Raw genomic sequence first — 21198 nt, 5'->3', positions numbered from 1 at the left:
TATAATTATTGGATTAAACTATTCACTCAGTGAGTTTAATGCCAAAACAGAAAAGTCACTGGATAGTTTTGGTATTTTGCAAATGCTCCCACAGAAATTACCCATTATCACCAGAGAGAAATAATATTTTTAAGGAACAAAGCTGCGGGACATCATGGCATACCCTCCGTAAGTCGACCACTGGGAAAGTGGAGGTAAAAAAATTGCAAGTTTGAGGGTAACCTACGCTACGTAAGTGAACCCTGATCTCAAAAGCAAAGCCTTGGGAGCTGTGAGGCAACAACAAAGATCTAACCTCGTATCGGCGAGACCCAGAAGATAGAGTGGGGTTCAGGAATAACCCTTTTGTGAGAAAGTAATACCTCAAGTTTTCCCAAGTTTGGCAAAAGTCATACATAATCTGAAATGATACAATCCAAAGAAGAGATACCCAAAATAAATTGTTGTGTCACCCCCCCCCCCCAAAAAAAAGATGTGAAGAGATGTCTATCCTCCCCAGATAAAGCAATGGCAGATCAAAGAACTTATTCAACCAAGAACAGTTTAGTGACCCAATGAGATTATTGGGATCATCTTCAAGCGTATGGGTGAGAGGATCCATACATATGAGAGCATGGGTGAGGGCTGAGGACCTCCTTATAGGATGGTGGGTGACTCACATGCAGCTACATCACTGAAAAGTCCCCCAGCATGCGTGATTACTCACAAAAGATGTACCACCAGAGTTCCCACCCCTTGTCAATGTTCCACTCATTTATTCTAGCACATCCCAAAACTGTATGTATTACAACTGGAGCACAGGAGGCAGTGCTGGTTGCAGTATCTAGAGAGTTTCTGGTGGCCCATCTCTATTACAGCATACTCCCTGCAGCAGCGTCCCTACGACACATCTAGCTCTCACTACATCAACCCATTCACTTTATTGTCTTGACTGAGAGCTAACGTCTTCTCTGGTCCATCCCAGTCACTCTGCTTCATGATGGCCAGTGGTCTTGTCAAGCCTGGGGGAAAATAGCTCTAATACAATAGAAATCTCCGTTCACACAAAATGCATGGTCTCATGAACACCAACAAGCAAAGAAAATCTGAACACCCGAGGGTCAAGAGAATCGATACATTAAATACAGAATTCAAAGGAGTTCAAATGACTGCAGATTCCTCAACAGAATCCAGGGGCAATGAAACATTTTTAAATGCTGGAAGAGAGAGAGAGAGAGAGAGAGAGAGAGAGAGAGAGAGAGAGAGAGAGAGAGAGAGAGAGAGAGGAGGGAGAGAGCTGGTCAGCATAGATGTACACTTCATCAAAGTCCTTTGGGAATAATGTGGAAGATGGTAATAGATGATGTGCCAGGTCGACCTGGCTGTGGAGAGCCTTTGGGAGCTGCTTGCTTCTACACTTGGCAGGAATTTGACAGGCCAGGACAAAGAAGTAAGCTCAAGGTGAGAATCTGACTTTGGACCAGGACTCAGGAAATAGGCCCAGATTAAGAATATTGACATTGTTGACATTTGAGTTACTGCAAAGTCAGAGTAGGCTTAGCAGAGGAATGTGTGGTATTCCTTTTGTCTACAAAAAAAAAAAATCCTGTTTACGGGATTTTGTTTATTGATTTGCTTGTTTCTCGATCCAGAACTGATCTCATTATTCTGCATGTACTTAAAGTGGTATAAAAGCAGATTGGAAAATAATAAACCTGCTTCTGCCTCAGAACTGGCTGGGGTCATGCTACAATGTTGTCCAGTTGTCTTTTTCTTTATAATCCTCACTCCTGCCCTGGAGAACCTGTTGACCAACTGAGCTGACTTGGTCACCTGGCCAAAGGGATATTGTTTTTACCTTTTTTAAAATTTTGTTTTTACTTATTCACTTTGCATCCCACTCAGTGCCCCACTCCCAATAACCCCCTCCCACAAGCCTTCCCCCACCCCCTCTTCCCCTTCACCTCTGAATGGGTGCCCCCCGGTATCCCCCAACCCTGGCACTTCAAGTCTCTCCCAGGCAAAATTTACAAAGAACTCAACTCAAATAACCCAATTAAAAAATGAAGTACAGAGCTAAACAGAATTCTCAACAGAGGAATCTCGAATGGGGAGAAGCACTTAAAGAAATGTTCAAAGTTTTAGTCATCAGGGAAATTCAAATCAAAACAACTCTGAGTTTCCATCATGCAACCATCAGAATGGCTCAAGAGACAGCATATGCAGGAGAGACTATGGAGCAAGGGGAACACTATTTCACTGATGGTAGGAGTGTCAATTTGTACAACCACTTTGAAAATCAGTTTAGTAGTTTCTCAGAAGACTTGGAATAGCTCTACCTCAAGACCCAGCTATATCATTTTTAGCATATACCTAAAAGATACCCCACCATACCATGAAGGCACTTGCTTTACTATGTTCATAGCAGCTTTATTCATAATAGTCAGAAACTGGAAACCGAAAGGATGCTTAAAGAATAGAACTTCAAATGGGAAGGAAATGTCCCCAGAGACCTTCAGGAAGAAAAGGAGAGCAACAGGATTGGGAAGCAGTCCAGAAAATGGTTGGTAAGTTTCTTAAAATGTGTGTGAAAGTTGAAAGGAAATGCAATGAAAGTTGTAGTTTGGATGTAGACTGTCCCCATAGCCTCAAATGTTTGAACACTTGGTCCCAAATGGTGTCATTGTTTGGGAAGATTATGAAGCTGTCCTAGAGGAAGTATATCAGGGGGAAGGGCTTTTGGGTTTTATAAACTGTCCACACTTCCTATTTCTGCTGTTTCCTGACTGCCAAGATGTTCCACAGTCGTGCCTACATGACATTCTAGCAGTGATAGACTGTATCTCTCTGGAACATTTTCAATTGAACAAATCCTTACCCCTCAATTCTAGCCCTAAGAAGAAAGCCTTGAATTTAAGGTTTTAAAAACAAGAGCTGAGAAAAAAATGAGGGTAAAAATACAAAAAGGATAAAATGTTCATAGCAACTTCTTTTGGGACAACCCAATGTCTATCAGTGAGAGAATGCACATGTTAATTGTGATATAATCACCTACCACCCAGCCATAGAAAAGGATGAAAAACAGGTACAGAATATCCTTAGTAAACCTCAGAAACATTGTGTAAGGGGAGAAAATCATCCCACTTGTCTTACCCACTTGTTCTGTTACTGTGAAGAGACCGTGAGCAAAGAAACTCTTATAAAAGAAAGCATTTATTGGGGCTTTCTTACAGCTTCAGAAGTTAGACCATTACAATCATGGTGGGAGTGTGGCAGCACTCAGGCAGACATGGTGCTGGAGAAGGAGCTGAGAGTTCTCCATTCTGATACCTAGGCAGAAAGAGACCTTCTAAGCCTGGTGTGGGCTTTTGAAACCTTAGAGCCCACCCCCGTGACATACTTCCTTCAACATGGCCACACCTCCAAACCCTTCTAATCCTTTCACATAGCTCCACTCCCTAATGCTGACTAAGCACTCAGATATATTGGCCTATAGAGGTCATTTTTATTCATGACACTATACTATTTATATCAATTAATAGTGCTAGAAAACCTAATCTATGGTAACAAAAAAATATATCAATAGCTGCATGGAGTTGAACTCCAGCAAACTGTGGCATGCAAAGGAACCTGAGGGAATTTGGTGGGATGATGAGATGCACTGTGCTATAATTTGTGTGGTGGTTACATGAGCAAATGTGTGGCAGAATCTATTTAACTCTACAGCTAGGACAAAAACATTTCGCTTTCTTAAAAATATACTTCAGTGAAGCTTATTTAAAGCTCTCTAAGGGAGCCATTTTTGCCTTTTCCTCTCTATTTTATGATGTTATATTAAAATAGGAGGCTGTTGTGGGGAAGATTTGGCTTCACCTTCTCGGTGGCATAGCAATTTTTTAGTTGATTTGTTGGCTGCCTCAGAAATCACAGAGGATGGGAGTCTGCTCCTCTGTGCTCTTGCATCTCTGTTCTCTTCCTGATAGACAGAGGCTGTGTCCATATGGCAGAAAAGTAGACCTTTGGCTAGTCACTTCTAGTTCTAAGACCCAAAATGCAAGAATTTTGTCTTAGAACTCCAACTGTTGATAAACACTGGTGCAGCTGAGGTTGTAAGCTCTCCCATGTGCCATCACAGTGCTCAGGACACTGGGGACTTGTGTGAACCAATTCAGCACCGTGTGGCCTGAGAGAGGGGTGAGGGGTAGGGCAGGGTACTATGACAATGATCCCATCAGAATCATAAGCCTAGAACTGGGGAGGTTAATATCCCAGCCAAGGTGTGCATGCCTGCCATCCTAAACCCACAGGAGTCCTTCACATCTTTCAAGACAATTGGCACAGCGTTCTGAAATAAAAATTAAAAAATAAAGTGGATGAGGCTGGGGAGATGGCTCGGCTGCTCTTTCAGAGGACAAAAGTTCAATTCCCAGCTCAGATGGCAGAGCACAACAGTCCCAGGGGATCTGGCACCCTCTTCTGGCCTCTGTGGGCATCAGGCATGCATATGATATACAAGTATATATGTAAAAAATAACCCATATATAAATAAAAGATTAATCAAATGTGTTTATTTGATTGTTTGTTTTAAAAGATGGAAGTCTCAGGTTACTTAGAAAAACCTGGCTCTGCAAATAAATATATAGGAGAAAACATTTGAGACCACAATCCTCCCCCCTCCCACCCTACCCCCATGATCTCAATGATTCTTTTGCTTTTGATACAGAAAAATAAAGATAACATGGTGGAGGACTGTTATTCTTTCCTTCTTAATCACTGTAATCCTTTGGGAAGAAAAAATACACAAATAAACATATGCAAAACATCTTCATAAGCATTAGTATATTTGTGTGACTGTAGTATTTTGTGAGTCAAACATTTTGGTTTTTGTTTTGTTTTGTTTTGCGAATATTTCTCAGCAGCCTAATACAGTGGCAGATTCTAGCCTTCTTTCCCCAGTGCCTCCGTGTCAGAGAATATACAGAAGAGGAAATCCAAAGCCCTATTTCATCAGCTGACAGCAGAGAAGATAGCAGAGGAAACGCAATCTAAGGCTGGCAACCAGCCCTCTTTCTCCCAGAGGAAAATTACCAGAACTCACTGCTGAGTGACTAAGGACTGCCTGGTATTCTCATCTCAGAGGAGGCTGAGCAAACACAGCTCTGTAAATGTGATAGAGGGAAGCCAGGATTCCACCCTGAAGCCCAGCAGGCTGCCTCTGACCAGGTGGTCTTACCACCTCAACCCATGGACTTCAGACAGACAGTCTGGAATGCTCCTGGGCAACAGGCCCACAAAAGCTTCCTGGTACCAGCACAGATGGGATCTTTAGAAGAGCCTTGATGAGGGAAGACACCAGCTTTTTAGTGCTGTGATTGTGGAAACAGAAGTTCTCAGTAGCCTGTTAGCTTACATAGGTGTCTGGAAGAGAGGAGCCAACATTGGAGTTCATCTTTGACTGTAGTTTCCCTTACCTATTCTGGGATGGTTGCGTTCTCAAAACCTACATGGTGGCAGAACAGTAAATGAAGGGAAATCAGAAACCAACTGAAATGTATTGCAGGGCACTCAGGAGAGCAGGTCCTGCACCTCCTCTGAGCAGCACAGGAGGGCTGGCACTGGGAGCAAAGGCACTGGTAAGCCAACCCTAAGGGCTTGAGAGCAGGAGAGCTTGTCAGAGGCTGAGGAACTTGGGAGAGTGGACTGGGCACTGGGTAGTATATTGGAGTGGACTCTGGAGGCATGGGTGGTGAACCATCCTTGAAGGCATGAGAGCAAGAGAGCTGCATTAGGGGCCTAAGCTGAGCAATGCTGGAGAGCTTGCTCTGGTGCCAAGGCTGACCGGCTCAGCCACCACCCAGGTCTAGATCCAGAGCTCTGAACTGGCCCACCCCAAAGTCTATACCATGTGGGAATAGTTGGGACACATGAAAAGGCCAGCCCTGCTGTTCCAAAACTGCAGGATCTCCATGACACAGGACAACAACAGGATAACTGGGAGGAGTCCAAATGAGGATCCAATGTTGATGGTGTCACAGAAGCCAGAGATCTTGAACCAGACCGATGATTCATCGCAACGAACATCTGCAAATGAAGATGTGTGGTCAGAGGGATATACTGTGGGACACACTGTGACATACTAAAGCTTTCACAATGAGATGTTTTCTATGCTTCGGTTGTTGTTGTTGCTATTGTTGTTTGTGTGTTATTTGGGTTGGGGGTGGTTACAACAGGGAAGAGTGGCTGGAGAAAGGAGGGGGACTGTGAGGCATGATGTGAAACTCACAAAGACTTAGTAAAAAAAATTTTTTTTTAATGTGTTGCAGAGATACTGAAGATTTTCTCATTTTGTATGTATTTTAGTTATGTTTGTCACAGCCTATAGAGGCAGAGAACTTCTGGCTTCTTGAAGTATTATTTCAGCCCCCAGTGGGGAAGCTGGGATGTTCAAAATGGTCAGTGAATGAGTGAGACATTGGCCAGTTTTCCTCTAGGGTCACTGTGATGATAAACAAAGCTCACAAGTAATTACCATGGTGTGTGTGTGTGTTGGTGTATGTATACATGTGTTGGTGTGTATGTATCTGGTGTGTACAAGTTTTGGCATGTGTTGTGCTTGTGTGTGTGTGTGTGTGTGTGTCTATGTGTATGTGTTGGAGTGTATATGTGTATGAGTGTTGGTATGTGTGTGGAATCATGTTTGCATGTGTGTGTTTATATGTGAATGCTTGTATGCATTCCCTGAGTCTAGTTTCTGAAGCACTGATGTCCAAGAAACTATTTCTTTTTTTCTACTTTTTGCTGTCTAGTTGACAAAAGTAGAATGTTATCTTCTCAGAATATCCCACCACTAAAAGAGTTCCGACCCCTTAACTATGCATTTGACTATTTTAATACCATGTCCTCCCTTAGTAAGAGGGAAGAAAGGCAAATTAAGTGATCCCACTAAGATCAACATGAAAGTGAAGTAGAGGCCCATGGTACCAGTGAGAGGGCAATCATAACACAGGGCCACTGCCTACCCACAGCCAAACACAGCTCAAAGTGTCCTGTGTGCACGGCTCCTACTATCTCCCAGCAGGCCTTTGGGTCACCGTTACTTCCCACCAGCTCCTTGTCTTAGAAATGCTTTACCCCACAATGCACACTTCCAATTAATTCTCTCATTCCTCCGACCAAACCTAGTTCAGACTACCTTGGGGGCCAGTTCTCACATCCATCAAAGGGGAGGATGAGAGCTCTCTCGTCTCTGATCCTGTGGGATTGATTAGCTGCCTGACAACAAGGCCATTGTTCTAAATATTCCGAAACAGAAAGAGGTGTGAGTCTAAGCCCTTAGCTCCTCCACAGACAGAATCTCCTTGGGAGTGAGGCAGCATCTGCTTTAAGAGCTGAACACTGAAGCACAGTTTCCTGGGGAGGTAGATGTTGATGATGAGAGCAGGCCGACTTGTCAGTTCCTGCCTCCACCGTGACCTCTTCTTCTCTGGGCTAGAGCATGACCGGCTGTGCCTGAAGGGTGGGAGGGCACAGCATTAATCCCTTATCCCTGAACTAAAGCTCCTTTAAAAAGGTAAACAGCACTGTGGCCTATTTGGCCACACAAACACTCCATGGTGTCTTGAACAAGCCAATCCAGTCCCATATGGTTACACAGCTTTCAGTGGAAGATAATCTGGTGTTTGAATTGGGACCAATAGAAGGCTGATTGGGCCCTGGAGGACCCTTGAGCTGAACAGGAAGGTTAGGAAGTGCTGGAGGGAGAAAGAAAAAGGAAATAAGCAGAAGTCGGAGCCCTGAGTTCCCTCTGAACTTTGTACATGGAGACCTCTCGTGCTCTCTCCCTTGGAAGCAGTGATGGACAGGGGTGGCCTGGCTGCATGGCCAGAACGAAACCCCAGCTTACTCTTGAAAGCACATAGGGATTCTTTTCTCTCTGGTTCTGTCCCTGAAGGATTATTACAAAGGATGATACCTTGTATCTGTTTCCTTTTCCTTCAACCATCCCTCTCAGTACTCTATTCTAATTTCCCCAAGCGCATCTCTCCTTTCCTGATCTCAGCCCTCCGTCCACCCTCACCAAAGTAGATGGAAAAGGCACGCTCAGGAGGGGGAAGGACAGAAGTGCTTTTCTTGTCGAAGTGTTTGTGCTTACAGATTGTCTGCGTCGGTCTGCGCACGAGCGCTTCAGGAACTCCCGAGCACCAACTCCATGCCAGCCTAGGCAGATGGTGTCTCTGCTCAACTTTGGGTGTTATAACAATTTGGGTGCCTCAAGGTGTTCAGACAGATTGGACAAAGGTATTATGAGAATACCGTGAAAAAGCTTTGAATTCTTTATAAAGTGCTCAATAAAGCCTTCTTGACGGTGGTGCCCTTCATGTTGGCTCTTGAAGGATAAATAGTATTGCTGTCGTTATTGTTGGTGGTGGTGGTTTGGTTCGGTTTTAAGCGAAACTAAAAAAATAAAAAGGACCTTAAGAATGAAGCAGAAGCCCCAGGATATAGGGCAGGTTCTATACTAACCTGGGCTACCTGGGAAACCCTAAATCACAAATGAATAAAACAACAACAACAAAGACCTTAAAAGAGTAAAGGAAAATCTTAACATATGAAGCAATGAGGTTTAGAGATACGTCTCAGTTGCTAGAGGGCTTGGCTAGCATTCTGGAAGCCCTGGGTTCAATCCCCTGAACTTCATTAAACAAAATAAGTGGGGGGGGGTGCACATACCTGTAATGCAAGTGTTTGAAGGATTGGGGAGGAGGATCCAGAGTTCTGGTCATACCCAATTACACAGGAAATTCAAGGCCAACCTGAACTACAAAAGACCTTGACTCAAAAGTGTGGGGTGGGGAGGAGCTAGGAAGATGGCTGAGCAGTAGAGCTCTTCCTGCTCTTCCAGAGGTCCCAAGTTTTGTCGCAGGTACCCACAATGGGCACCTCACAACCACTTGTAACTGCAGACCAGAGGATAAGACATCCTGTTCAGGCCTCTTCAGGCACACACAGACAGGTGGCGTTTATACATATAAACAAACAAATAGACATAAGTAATACACACACACACACACACACACACACATACATATGTGTATATATATATATATATATATGTATATATATATATAGATAGATAGATAGATAGATAGATAGATAGATACTGAGAAGAAGATGAACTGGCAGAATAGTACACATCTTTAATCCCAGCACTTAGAAGGCAAAAGCAGGCAGATCTCTATGAGTTCAAGGTCAGCCTGGTCTACAAAGCTAGTTCTAGAACAGCTAGTTCTAGAACAGATTAAAAAGAGAATCCCTGTTTCCAAAATAAATAAATAAATAAATAAATAAATAAGTGAGATGACAGATTTGCTCAGGGGAAAAAAAGTACCTTGGGGAGCTCTGTGTTCTCTGTGTTTGGTGATTTGGACATTGTCAATTAAGAACGAGGAATGTGTAAGTAATTTAAGTTAAAAATGGCTGTGCTCACATTCTCACAGTAAGAAGATGGCTCTGGCTACTGGGTCAAGATGCACAGCTAGGGTAAGACCTCACAACGAGCAAGGAAACTAGAGAGGATATTCCTCCGGTGCTGGAACAGGAAATGATGGTGTCTCCGAAAGTGTGTTCTTACCACTCTGTTTCCGAAGCTACACTTCTGCCTCCCAGCATTGCCTCATGGACTCAAACAGGAAAACAATGCCAAGACACAAACCATGTGCGTGTTTCCTTGGCTACCTTGGGGTCCCAATGATGAGGACAGAGCCACCTACTTAGAACATGAGAGTAGACTCTGAACTTCCATGTAGATTTGCTCTTCTGGATTTGCTGTCCCCCATGCCCCTCCCTTAAGGTAATGGAATTAGAAGGTGGAGATTTGGGGAAGTGGTTAAATCCTGAAGGCTTAGCCTTCAAGAATGGGATAAGTGACGTTATACAAGAAACAACAACCTACAGGATCCCGTTGGACACACTGGACACACAGATTGTCACACTTATGGATTCATAGAAGTTGTGACATCGTGAACCACACAGACCTATGCAAGCTCAAACCATACAAAATCACAGCATGGAAGGGCAGAGCTAGATAGAAGTCTCACCCCAGCTAAGGAGCTATTGGCAACTGGTAGAGCTATTCATAGATTGAAGAACCTGTTTTCTTTAAGAAACAGTGTAGCACCTGGTAGATATCATGTGCCCCTGGAAGACCATACACCCAGGAGTATACACGCAGTGCCAACTGTGCTTGACATTAAAAAGAAAAAGACACAAAACTGGGTAGATAGGGAAGTGACAAGGAGGGATCTGGAAGGAGTTTGAGGAGGGGTGATTATGATCAAAATACATTGTACAAAATTCTCAAGGACTAAATAAGAAAACGAGAAGAAGAAAAAAAAATGCGTGAGAAAGGCGGGTGTCCTTCCACTTGCAAAAAAATATATTGAAACACCTCTAACAAGGAGGTGGCACCAAATGCAATGATAGATATAGCCGACTCCCTAGTCTTGAGAAGAAAAAGCAGCACTTTTCTATTATTTGTAAATTTTCCTATCTAAGGTATAATACAATATATAATATGTAAAATTATATAATAATATACAAAATTATAATAGCCCCAAACCAAGGCAAGGCTGAATACCAATTATTCCTTCACAAGACTTAAGGTTGTATTGTCAGAAATAAGTCTTTCTCTATTAGTAACGAAATACCTCATGGAACATCTTTAAGGGCTGTCTGAATTATTTTCTCATCACTGTGATAAAATCTCCTGACTTTAGCAACCTAAGGGAGTTGAATAAGGATCTGTTTTAGCTCACAGTTGTAGGAGGTTAGAGTGATGGGTGCCAAGTGTTCAACCATGTGAGCCTATAGGAAGCATTTTATAGTCACGCCGCAACAGGAAGGGATGACTTGTTTGGGCTGACAGGGTCTTCAGTCCATCATAACTTTCACTTGCCACTTTTGATCATAGCACCAAAGCATCAAGAGTGTATGACAAAGAAAGTCCCCACCTCGTGGCTGATGGGGAGTAGACAGGAGAAGCCATAGTAAAGCCCAAGGCAAGATCTAGTCTCCAAGAACACCCCTCATGACCCACTTCCTCTAACCAGACCCCACGTCCCATACTCAGCCACTTCCCAATAGTCTCTTCAAATCTCGACTCCATCAAGGGATTAATCTGTTCATTGGTTGGAGCCCTGATTATCTAATCTCTCTGGAGTATGGGATAGAAGGGCCATATAGCCTTTCTAAGCCTCTTGTCCTTTTCCTTTAGAAAACAAGACACTTTTTATATTTTTGTTTGGTTTGGTTTTCTTTTCTAAACTCTATCAATTCATTGGGAATTTTGTACATTACATTCTGGTGAAATTTACCCTTTTCCCATCTCCTCCCAGATACCCCTCCTACCTTCCCTCGCAGACACACCACCAAAACGTGAGAGATCCTGTGTCAAAAAATAAAATGGAGATCACTTAGGGAAGATACCTAGTGTTGGCCTCTGTTCTTCATATGAACATGAACAGCATTACCAAAGATAGGCAGGCAGGCCGATAGATAGGTAGGAAGGTAGGTAGGTGGTAGAATCATTGACTGGGGCTGCCCTTGGACACAAATGGGATCCAGACAGTGCTTTACATACAAGTCAAGTGACATCGTCATTTCTTAGACACATATTTGACCTGAATTTACTTATGAGTGCCTATGTTTCCCATGTGCACATGGGAACATGCCTGTTTCCCTGACTCCCTTTCTATAGTCTAACTTCGTTAGAGAAACGAAGATCCAATTATTTCACTTTTTATTTACATGTTCGGCTCTTTATTGGACATGTTAAGGAAAGCAGTTTTAGTCAATAAGGCTAAAGCCCATGTCAGCATCTGACTCCTCAGATTCTTTCTTCTCGGCTTCCACTTTCTTCTCAGTTGGGGCAGGACCGCTAGCGGGCGCGGCTCCAGCTGCTGGAGTGAGCCCACGAGCCCTTACATTGCAGCTGTTAACATTGGCCGGGGCCTTTTAAACAAGCCAGGCCAGAAAGGTTCCGCATCGACAGCAGCTGCTCTAATGAGAGCATTGATCTTATCCCCGTGACCTTCATCTCGTCACCGCTCAGAATGAGGGCGGAGTAGATGCAGGCGAGCTCAGAGATGGACTGCCCACGTGGTGCCAGTCTCCGGATGAAGACCTCGCCCCAACGCGGCCTTAGTTTCCTTGGTAGAACGGAGCACCTTGGCAGCTGAGGAAAGGCTCTTTATTTTATTTTATTTTATTTTATTTTATTTTATTTTATTTTATTTTATTTTATTTTATTTTATTTTATTTTAGAAGCAAGACTCAAACCCACTGTGTTTCCTTGGTTTCCAGGAACTTCAGCAAAACTCTCTTGCTGCATTTCTGGTCAAGGGCCATGCGGAAGTCTATCTGAGACCCCTTACAAGCCTTCACGGCTGAGCTCCTGGGGCTCTATCTCACAAGATTCACCAGGGAGAAGCTCCCCACACCCCGCCACCCCCAGATCACTTTGTCTTTTAAGTCCTGACTACTCAAAAATGCAGTCCCCAGACCGGAAATATCAGTGTCACTTGCAAGCTCGTAATAAATGTGGAAGCAGGCGCTGCCAAGATGGCTCAGGAGGAAAAGTACTTGCTGCCAAGCCCGGTGATCTTAGTTGGATCCCCCGGAATCAGTATGCCAGAGAGAGAGAGAAGTTGCCCGTCATTACACCCGCATATCCACACACATAAACACAAACACACAAAAACAAATGAATAAATAAACAAATGTAAAAAAATAGACGTAGGTCCAGGAACAGTGGTACTCTGCACACTCTCAAAGCTCAGAGGATAAAGCAGAAAGACCAAGAGTTTGAGAGAAAAAGAAAAGAGCAAGAGAGACAGACAGACAGACAGGGAGAAAGAGCAAGAGAGACGGAGAAAGAATATTTCAGCCCTACCCCCAGACATCCCTGATAATAATTTGCACTTTTCTAGGCTTTCCAAGTCATCCCTGTTTTTATAGCATGTGAAAGCATTGAATAGTCTATAAATCTCTCCAATCACCTACGAGTCCTAGAAGGAAAGGAAGGGCTGCAGGCGCTCACCGTGCTGTGTTACTGCAGAGGAAGAAATGATAGAACTGAGGTAAACGATCCTTTCCCAGAGTTCTGGTGCAGGGTGAGGGTGTGCCTCTCTCAGACACACCAGGAGTTTGCACACTCAAGAGACGTTATACATGCAATCAAATCCACTCCTCCCCCTGCTTTGACTGCTTAGCTCATTTTTTGACCAATTGCTACACACCACAAACTATCTTAGATGCTTATAGGTGCCATATCGTGTATTCCTTTTAATGATCCTAGAAGATGGTTCTGAGGCAGTACCTTTTTTGCAAAAGAGAGAGTTGGATCAGGTGTGGTGGCCTCAATGTACTGGCTTTTACTTTTTTTTTTTTTTTAAGACAAGGACTCAAACTTGTCATGCAGCATTGAAAGTCTATAATCTTCTTGCCTCTTTCTCTCAACTGCTAAGATTTCAGGCAAATGCCACAAGCTCAGTTTATGGAGTATTAGGAATTAAACCCAGGGCTCCACTAGGGTTTCCTGACATGTTAGGAAACCATTCTGCCAGCTATGTGGCCAGCCTAGCTCCCCCTCTTACCCACAGCATGACTCCACCGCTCCCTTGTATGACGAACAAGAAAGCAGCGAAGATGGACTCCAAAATCAGAATGTTCTACTAAAATAAGCCGGGTATAGAATGATAAATGTCTCCGGATTTCACTCATCTGTAAAATCTACAGAAGCTAAGTGTATAGAAGGTAGTTACCAGGTACCAGAGGCTGGGAGGATGCAGGAAATGGATAGAGGGCTTGGTGATCAGGGACAAAGTCAGTCAGCTAAGAGAAATGAGTTCTGCCCTGCTACTACACAGAAGGGTGATTATACCCTTATAAATATAAAGTCGCTGATCCAAAGAGCCAGAAGAGAGGATTTTACTGTTCTTGTTAAAAGGAAATGACAATTCCCTGTTGGTAAATAATCAACATATTCTGAGTTGCTCCTTGGAAGAAGGGTAAATGTACCTACACATCACTCTAACCCCCCTAAAGATCCACAACCATTATCTACCAATGAAAAATATTAATATGACCGTAGGATGGCCATCCAAAAGACAAGGACGCAAGTCTAAGGTTACAGAGTGTCTGGGGCGCATGCCCACTTTCAAAAGAAGGCTGCAGGTGCTAGAAATCAGGTCTTCCCCAGGGTGACACAGAAATGGCTCCCCAAGAAATGGAGTAGAGTGGTTAAGTCCTCAGAAGAGACCCTTCGACGTTTAAAGCGTTTTACAGAGGGACGAGCTGAGCTGCTGATTTCTTGGATAGAGCAAGGAGTCACAAGCACCGGATGACAAGTGTCACTGCCTCTTCTCCTGGCCCTTAGAAGGGACTAGCTGAGGCAGGTGGTGGGCGTGGCTAGTAAGGGGGCGGAGCCTGCAGAAGGGCTACTGGAGTCATAAAGGCCTCCAGAGGAAGTGGTTTCCCTTCAGCTTGCTAAGAGCAACAAAGACTCTGGGAAAACAGGATGCCGTGGGAAGGTGGGTGACCCAGAACTTGTAATGTGTGCTTCTTCAGCTCTGGAAATGTCTGCTCACAGTATCATCTTTTAGACTGGAGCCCCAACCCATAAACAAGTCTTACAATATTCCTTTCGATCAAAACACAGCCTAATCCCCTTGAAGGTCATGTTGCCATGGTTTCTGAACTCCTTACCCGTCCTAGACTGCAAGGCTCAGAGGTCAAATTTCCAGAATGACAAACACATCTATCTACAACGGAGAAGAGAGGAAAATCACAGAAACGGAAAATCACAGTCGGTCAGTCGGCATGTTTTTGTGAACGCCTGGCTTGCTTCAGGTCACAAAATGATTATCACTGAAGTGCCCTCCACTGGCCCAGAAGGCGGCCTTCTGGATTCCTCCTTTGTCCTAGAGTCACAGGCAGAAATAGGCTTTGGGGAGGTTGGTCCCTGCAGGTTGTCCTCGTGGTTCCTTAGTTCAGAGATGCTCAGAATAGAATCCGTGGGAGAAGCAAGACCAGTGTTGCCTCCTACAACCCAGGCTTTAATTTGATGTGGGAAATTCCCTTTAATCTTACAGCAAAGGCCTTCAAGTTTCCTTTTCTTTTTAATCTCTTAAATGACGGCTAGGCGAGAAACACAAATTCTGCGATCGGGACCTAACCCCGCGCTGTGTATTTTATCTTTCTTCTCCGGTTCTGCAGTTCTGTCTCGGCAATGATGCTTTGTAATCTGTGTAGTAAAAAGACTAACGCTACCCGGCTCTACAAATATAGCCGAGGGCAGGTTCCCTTTCTCGTGTGCCCACACCTCACAGACACAACAGGAAAAGGAAAGAGCTTCTCTGCTACCCATCCACACCCTTAGGCACTTAGGGAAAAGCAAGGGTCCTAGGCCACAGAAGTTCCCCTTATTCCAACCTGACAGCCACAGCCCAGGACACTTTCTATGACAGGCAGAACAGCTGGAGCTGGACGGGGAGTTGTCTGAAGAAGCCTTTTGAACATCGCAGAGAATCCCGAGGACGGCAGTGTCTCATAAGCACCAGCCATGTTGGACAGGGAAGACCAACAGCTTCCATCGGAGGAGAAAACTTTGGGAGCTGGGGAGCGCCTCTGATGGACTAGACTGAGACAGAACTCAGACAGAAAACCAGTCAAGCGCTCCATGTACTTATTTTGCCCTAGTGCCATTGAAGTCTCGTTGACAAAACGGTATCTGTTTAAAGCATCCATGATGGTATAACATACGTTTACACTGGAACATACTCTGGAACATCAAGCTGGCTAACACGTCCTTCATCTCAGCCTGTTATCATAGTGTCTGTATATCCCCAGAAGAATAGTCAATACCTCAGAGAAGTGGCCACGCTCTCCTATCCTTTGTAGAGTTATTCACTATAGGAAAAATAAAGAATTGAGACATTTGTGACACATGTACAAAAATTTGGAAGATACATAGGTGCATGCACACAGATTCACTGCATATGTAGTGAATATTATTCATCCATAAAAGGGGAGGAAATCTTGCCTCCTTGGGGATCACGAATAAACCTGGAGGGCATTGTGCTAAGCAAGAGAGTTCAGAAAGAGAAAGAGGAGGATTGCAGGATCACGCTTGAATATGGGATCTTTTAAAGGGTGGTTGCTAGAAGCTAGGAGTTGGGGGGGGGGCAGAGATGTGGGTCAAATGTCGTGCCTTTGAACTATGCACAGAGAAGACTTTCACAAGTTTTTGGGTTAAGCTGCCTGATGTTTGCCACTTTAGAGGCGACTGGCCTCTAAAATGGAAAATGGAGTTGATAAATGAGGTGGCCTAAAGCCCCACGCAAAAGCCGATTTTATTCAGAGCATCAGACCATTTATACCCTCAGAGTTAAGAAGAATCACATGAACGAAGTGTGCAATCACAGGAACAAGCTGCACGTGGCAAAAACATGTTTCTCCGTAGAGGCATATAAACAAAAGAACCACATCCAGATGTTATGAATGACCAGAGGATCCAGATGTTCTGAAGTAAACTCACTCCTATCTGCCACCCCTGAGAGAGGCATGAGAACAGGTTCACGTTTTTAAGGGTTTTTAAAACTCCTGTCTTGTTTTCTTGGCTTTTTTTTTTTTCACAAGCACACAGAATTTTCTCCTCAAGACTCCATTCTTGAACATTCTGACAGCTTGTGAACAAGCAGGCCCTTTCCAATCGTTCACATATAGAGTCTCTAAAAAAGCAATCTCATCACCGTTGTGTTTCCAGTGAAGTTCTGCTTTTAAATTCTAATTTCTGCTCCGAGACAATTGTCACATTGCCAGTTTGAGTACTACATTCTTCAGCAGTTAAGGGGAGGCGTTATGTATAAGAGAGGAAGCTGAATTGTAAAGACATGTATGGGAGAAAGAAGTTGGGAGGGTGAGAGGTTGACCATACAGGGCTTGATGGAAGAGTGCTCCCTTCCCCTTAGCTTCATCAACCATAACCTCATCTCCTTACAAGTCACAGGACAATGGTTCTGTAAGCACAGACCGAGGTACAAAATGCTGAGATGATTTCCAGGTTTTTCTGGTATAAAAGATCATATCTTATCAGATTTCCCAAACCACTCTACATGAGTCCAGTTGAGGGATAGGGCCACCGCTCATCTCAAATTTTTGACCCAAAATCTGTTCCTGTCTAAAAGAAATGCAGGGACAAAAAAAAGTGGAACAGAGACTGGCAGATAGGAAGGCCACCCAGAGGCCGCCCCATCTTGGAATCCATTCCATCCACGGACACCAAACTCTGACACTATTGCTGATGCCAAAATGTGCTTGCAGATAGGAGCCAGCACCTGATTGAGACAGATGCAGATACTCATAGCCAACCATTGGACTGAGCCTAGGGACTATGGAAGAGTCAGGGGAAGGATTGAAGGAATTGAAGGGAATTGCAACCCCATAGGAAGAACAAAAACATCAACTAACCAGACCACTCAGAGCTCCCAGGGACTAAGAGACCAACCAAAGAGCATATATGAACTGCTCCATGGTCCCTGCTACATACATAGCAGAGAAATGCCTTGTCTGGTCTCAGTGAGAGGCCTCAGCTTGGTCCTGTAGAGGCTTGATGCCTCAGAGAAGGGGGATGCTAGAGGGATAAAGTGTGTGAGAGGGCATGCTCTTAGAGGTGAAGGGGAGGAGGTGGGGTGGGAGTTCATGGAGGGGAGAACAGGAAGGGAGATAACACTTAAAATGTAAATAAATAAAATAAATAATAAAAACTTAAAAGGAGCAAATGAGGGGCTGGAGAATTGACTCAAGGGTTAAAAGCGCTGGCTATTCTTAGAGAGTACCTGCTGTGTTTCCCAGCATCTATATAACACAACAACCATGTATAACCCCAGTTCTAGGGGATCCAACACCTTCTTCTGGCCTCCTTGGACATCAAGCCCACATATGGTACACATACATACATACATACATACATACACACATATATACATTCATACATATATGCACACATACATACAAACAAGCAAACACCCATACATATAAGATAAAAATAATTTTTTTCTTAAAGAAGCAAATTACTGATATACCTAACTTGGGTGAGTCTCAAAGACAGAAGGTCTAATGAAGGAAATTAAGCATAAGAGAGCATACCCCGAATTATTTCATTTACATGGAGACTGAAAATAAAGCAATTGTGAAGGAGGTCAAAAGGAAAGGATTCCCTGAAGGATCTCAGCCCAGAGGGTCATGCTATAAATCTTCTGCAAGATTTGCTACGTAAATATACACCTAAGTATAAAAACTGTCCCATGTAGAGTTAAGGGGTACATACTTTAATGCAAAAGACAGTCAGAGAAATGGTTCAAAAGAACAAGTGAATTCCAAGAGAGAAGCAGAGAGGCTGAGACAGGTCTGGTGACCTTAGCATTTAAGGATGGCAGGCTAGGTGACAGCAAAGGAAACCAGGCAAAGCGCACATCACTGAGGAAGGAAAAGATATAGGAAGGTGTGTGGAGCCACGTGAGTGACTGAGCAGAGGCAAGGAAGGATGGAGAGGGTGACGGAGAGGAAACGCATGCTCGCATGTAGAAATGACATACGTCAATAGTGTGTGTGTGTGTATGTGTGTGTGTGTGTGTGTGTGTGTGTGATACTTTATATGGAAATTCAGTGAAAGTGTTATTTCCTTTCCCCATGGCTATGACTGCATGCCCAGTGTTAGGTTTTCAAGTGAACCCATGAGAGCAGCTCAGGGTCACAAGCAACCCAAGGAAGGAAGAGCTTACGTCAAGCTGCCATACACTGCGGCAAGGCAGAGGAGGCAGCAGGGACTTGGTCTCATTGAATCTATTCAGGCAACAGAGGGAGATGAACGAATGTGGTGCTCAGAGTTCTCAGCCGTGCCGCCTAGAGCCGACTGCCCAAGGAATGGTTCTGCCCACGGTAAAGATAGTTTTCCCACAGCAATTAATCCAAGCAGGTGAAACTAGATTCTGCCGATCTGACAAACACTCCCCACCAGAGTAAGCAGCTCCAGAAGATTAACTAGTCTCCCCTACCTTGCATGTGTTCTTTACCCCAAGTTTGATGATAAATGCCCTAAGCACAGAAAATTGGACATCTCAGATTGATCTTTTTTGAACTGTCTCCACCAGCTTCCCAGTGACTCCACACACTTGATGCTCCTGAAGAACAGAGTACAGCAGGTGTGTCCTGAGGCTCACGCTGAGATCAGCTGCCTCTGTGAGGAAGGACTTTCATACGGTGTCCACTTGTCCCGAAATGCACCACCTGGGGTCTGAGGTGCTCTATGTCTGTAAGTGAGGTAAAAATAAATTGTTTAAAATTCAAGAAGACATTTCAGGGGAACCGAGACTAGATGAAGACAGCCCTGGTGGCAATAAAGCAGACAGCAAAGGACCCACACCAAGTTCTGAAGGAGGAAGACAGGGTTGCCTTGCCCTCCGGTCTCATTAGATGAAATAACACAGGGAGGTGACATCTTTAAGGATGTTTAGAAGTTGCCTGCGCGATCATGAAATTGCTGGTGGCGATATTAGGTTTTCAAAATACGCAGAGCAAGCCTGTGAGAGCAGCTCAATTGGCAATTAGGACAGCACAGGGTCACAAGTGGCTTCCTGCTCCTCCAGCAGTGAGCCACAAGCTGCTAATTAAAGAATCAGTGACCTGTCAGCGGCTTGATATAACCCAATGCTCTATAGCCCTTGGTGGTGATGACCGAGAATATTGCCAGGTTCAGGATTCAATCTTTATTGATTTCCTGGAGTGATAAGGGAATGAACAGAAAGGTGGTCACTTTGTTCATTGATGGGTCCTGGATGCGGGGATACGTGTAATACCGGAAATCAAGGGGGATTAAACATTTCCCCCTCTTCATTCGGCTTCTGCCCACACCACACCAACAGCCACAGTTAAGTCTTTGGACTTCACATACAGATGGGTTTCTCAGTGAGTGAGGTAACCCAGTCACAAAAGAACACACATGGTATGCAGTCACTGATAAGTGAACATTAGTCCAAAAGCTCGGAATACCCAAGATACAATTAACAGATCACATGAAGCTCAAGAAGAAGAAAGACCAAAGTGTGGATGCTTCAGTCCTTCTTAGAAAGTGGAACAAAATACTCACAGGAGGAGATACAGAGACAAAGTGTAGAGCAGAGACTGAAATAAAGGCCATCCAGAGACTGCCCCACTGGAAATCCAGCCCATATACAGCCACCAAACCCAGTCACAATTGCTGATGCCAAGAAGTGATTGTTGACAGGAGTCTGATATAGCTGTCTCCTGAGAGGCTCTGCCAGAGCCTGACAAATACAGAGGCTGATGCTCGCAGCCAACCATTGGACTGAGAACGGGGACCCCAAAGTAGGAGTTAGAGAAAGAACTGAAGGAGCTAAAAAGGTTTGCAAAACCATAGGAAGAACAAAAATATCAACCAACCAGACCCACCTCTCAAGCTCCCTGGGACTAAACCCCCAACCAAAGAGTACACATGGAGTAACCCTTGGCTCTAGCCACATATGTAGCAGAGGATGGTCTTATTGAGTATCAATGGAAAGAGAGGCCCTTGGTCCTGTGAAGGCTCGATGCCCAGTGTAGGGGAATGCTAGGGTGGGGAAACATCCTTGTAGAAGCAGGGGGAAGGGTGATGGGATTGAGGGTTTCTGGAGGGGAAACCAGGAAAGGGGATAACAGTAGAAATGTAAATAAAGAAAATATCCAATAAGAGAGAGAGAGAACAGACCACCCAACCCCTGTGGGTAAGCCACACTAGCAAATACCCCTTAAAATATACATTGATTTACCTGTGCATGCCTCTAGAGCAATGGTTCTCAACCTGGGGTTGCAACCCTTTGGGGATCCAGTGATTTTTTTTTTTTAACAAGGATCGCACATCAGTGATTCTGCATATTTATACTTACATCGCAATGCATAACTGCTTAGAGGCAGCAGGTAGAGAACTAATTTTATGGTTGGGGTCACCACAACACATGGAACCGCAATAAAGGGTCACAGCATTAATAAGGTTGAGAACCGCTATCCTGGAGAATCTCAATAAATTGTCTCATAACTATAGAGCCCTATTTCTTTACATAGTTTGAACCATTTGCAGCCATTGCTCCATCCGTGAAGAGAAAGCAT

At 44.2% G+C, this 21198-nt stretch overlaps 1 pseudogene across 1 annotated transcript; it reads right to left on the bottom strand.

Moving 5' to 3' along the window:
• Window positions 1-11823: 11823 nt before the first annotated feature.
• LOC308433228 (large ribosomal subunit protein P1-like) lies at window positions 11824-12384 on the bottom strand (annotated as a pseudogene). Its single transcript has 2 exons — window positions 12320-12384; window positions 11824-12185 (listed from the first exon to the last, which is right to left on the bottom strand). The product of its transcript is annotated as a large ribosomal subunit protein P1-like (transcript).
• Between the last annotated feature and the right edge of the window lie 8814 nt (window positions 12385-21198).

Source organism: Micromys minutus, assembly GCF_963924665.1.
Source record: "Micromys minutus genome assembly, chromosome: 19".
NCBI classification, from domain to species: Eukaryota; Metazoa; Chordata; class Mammalia; order Rodentia; family Muridae; genus Micromys; species Micromys minutus.
The sequence above is the reverse complement of the archived record's forward strand: the minus strand, read 5'-3'. Positions and strand labels throughout refer to the sequence as shown.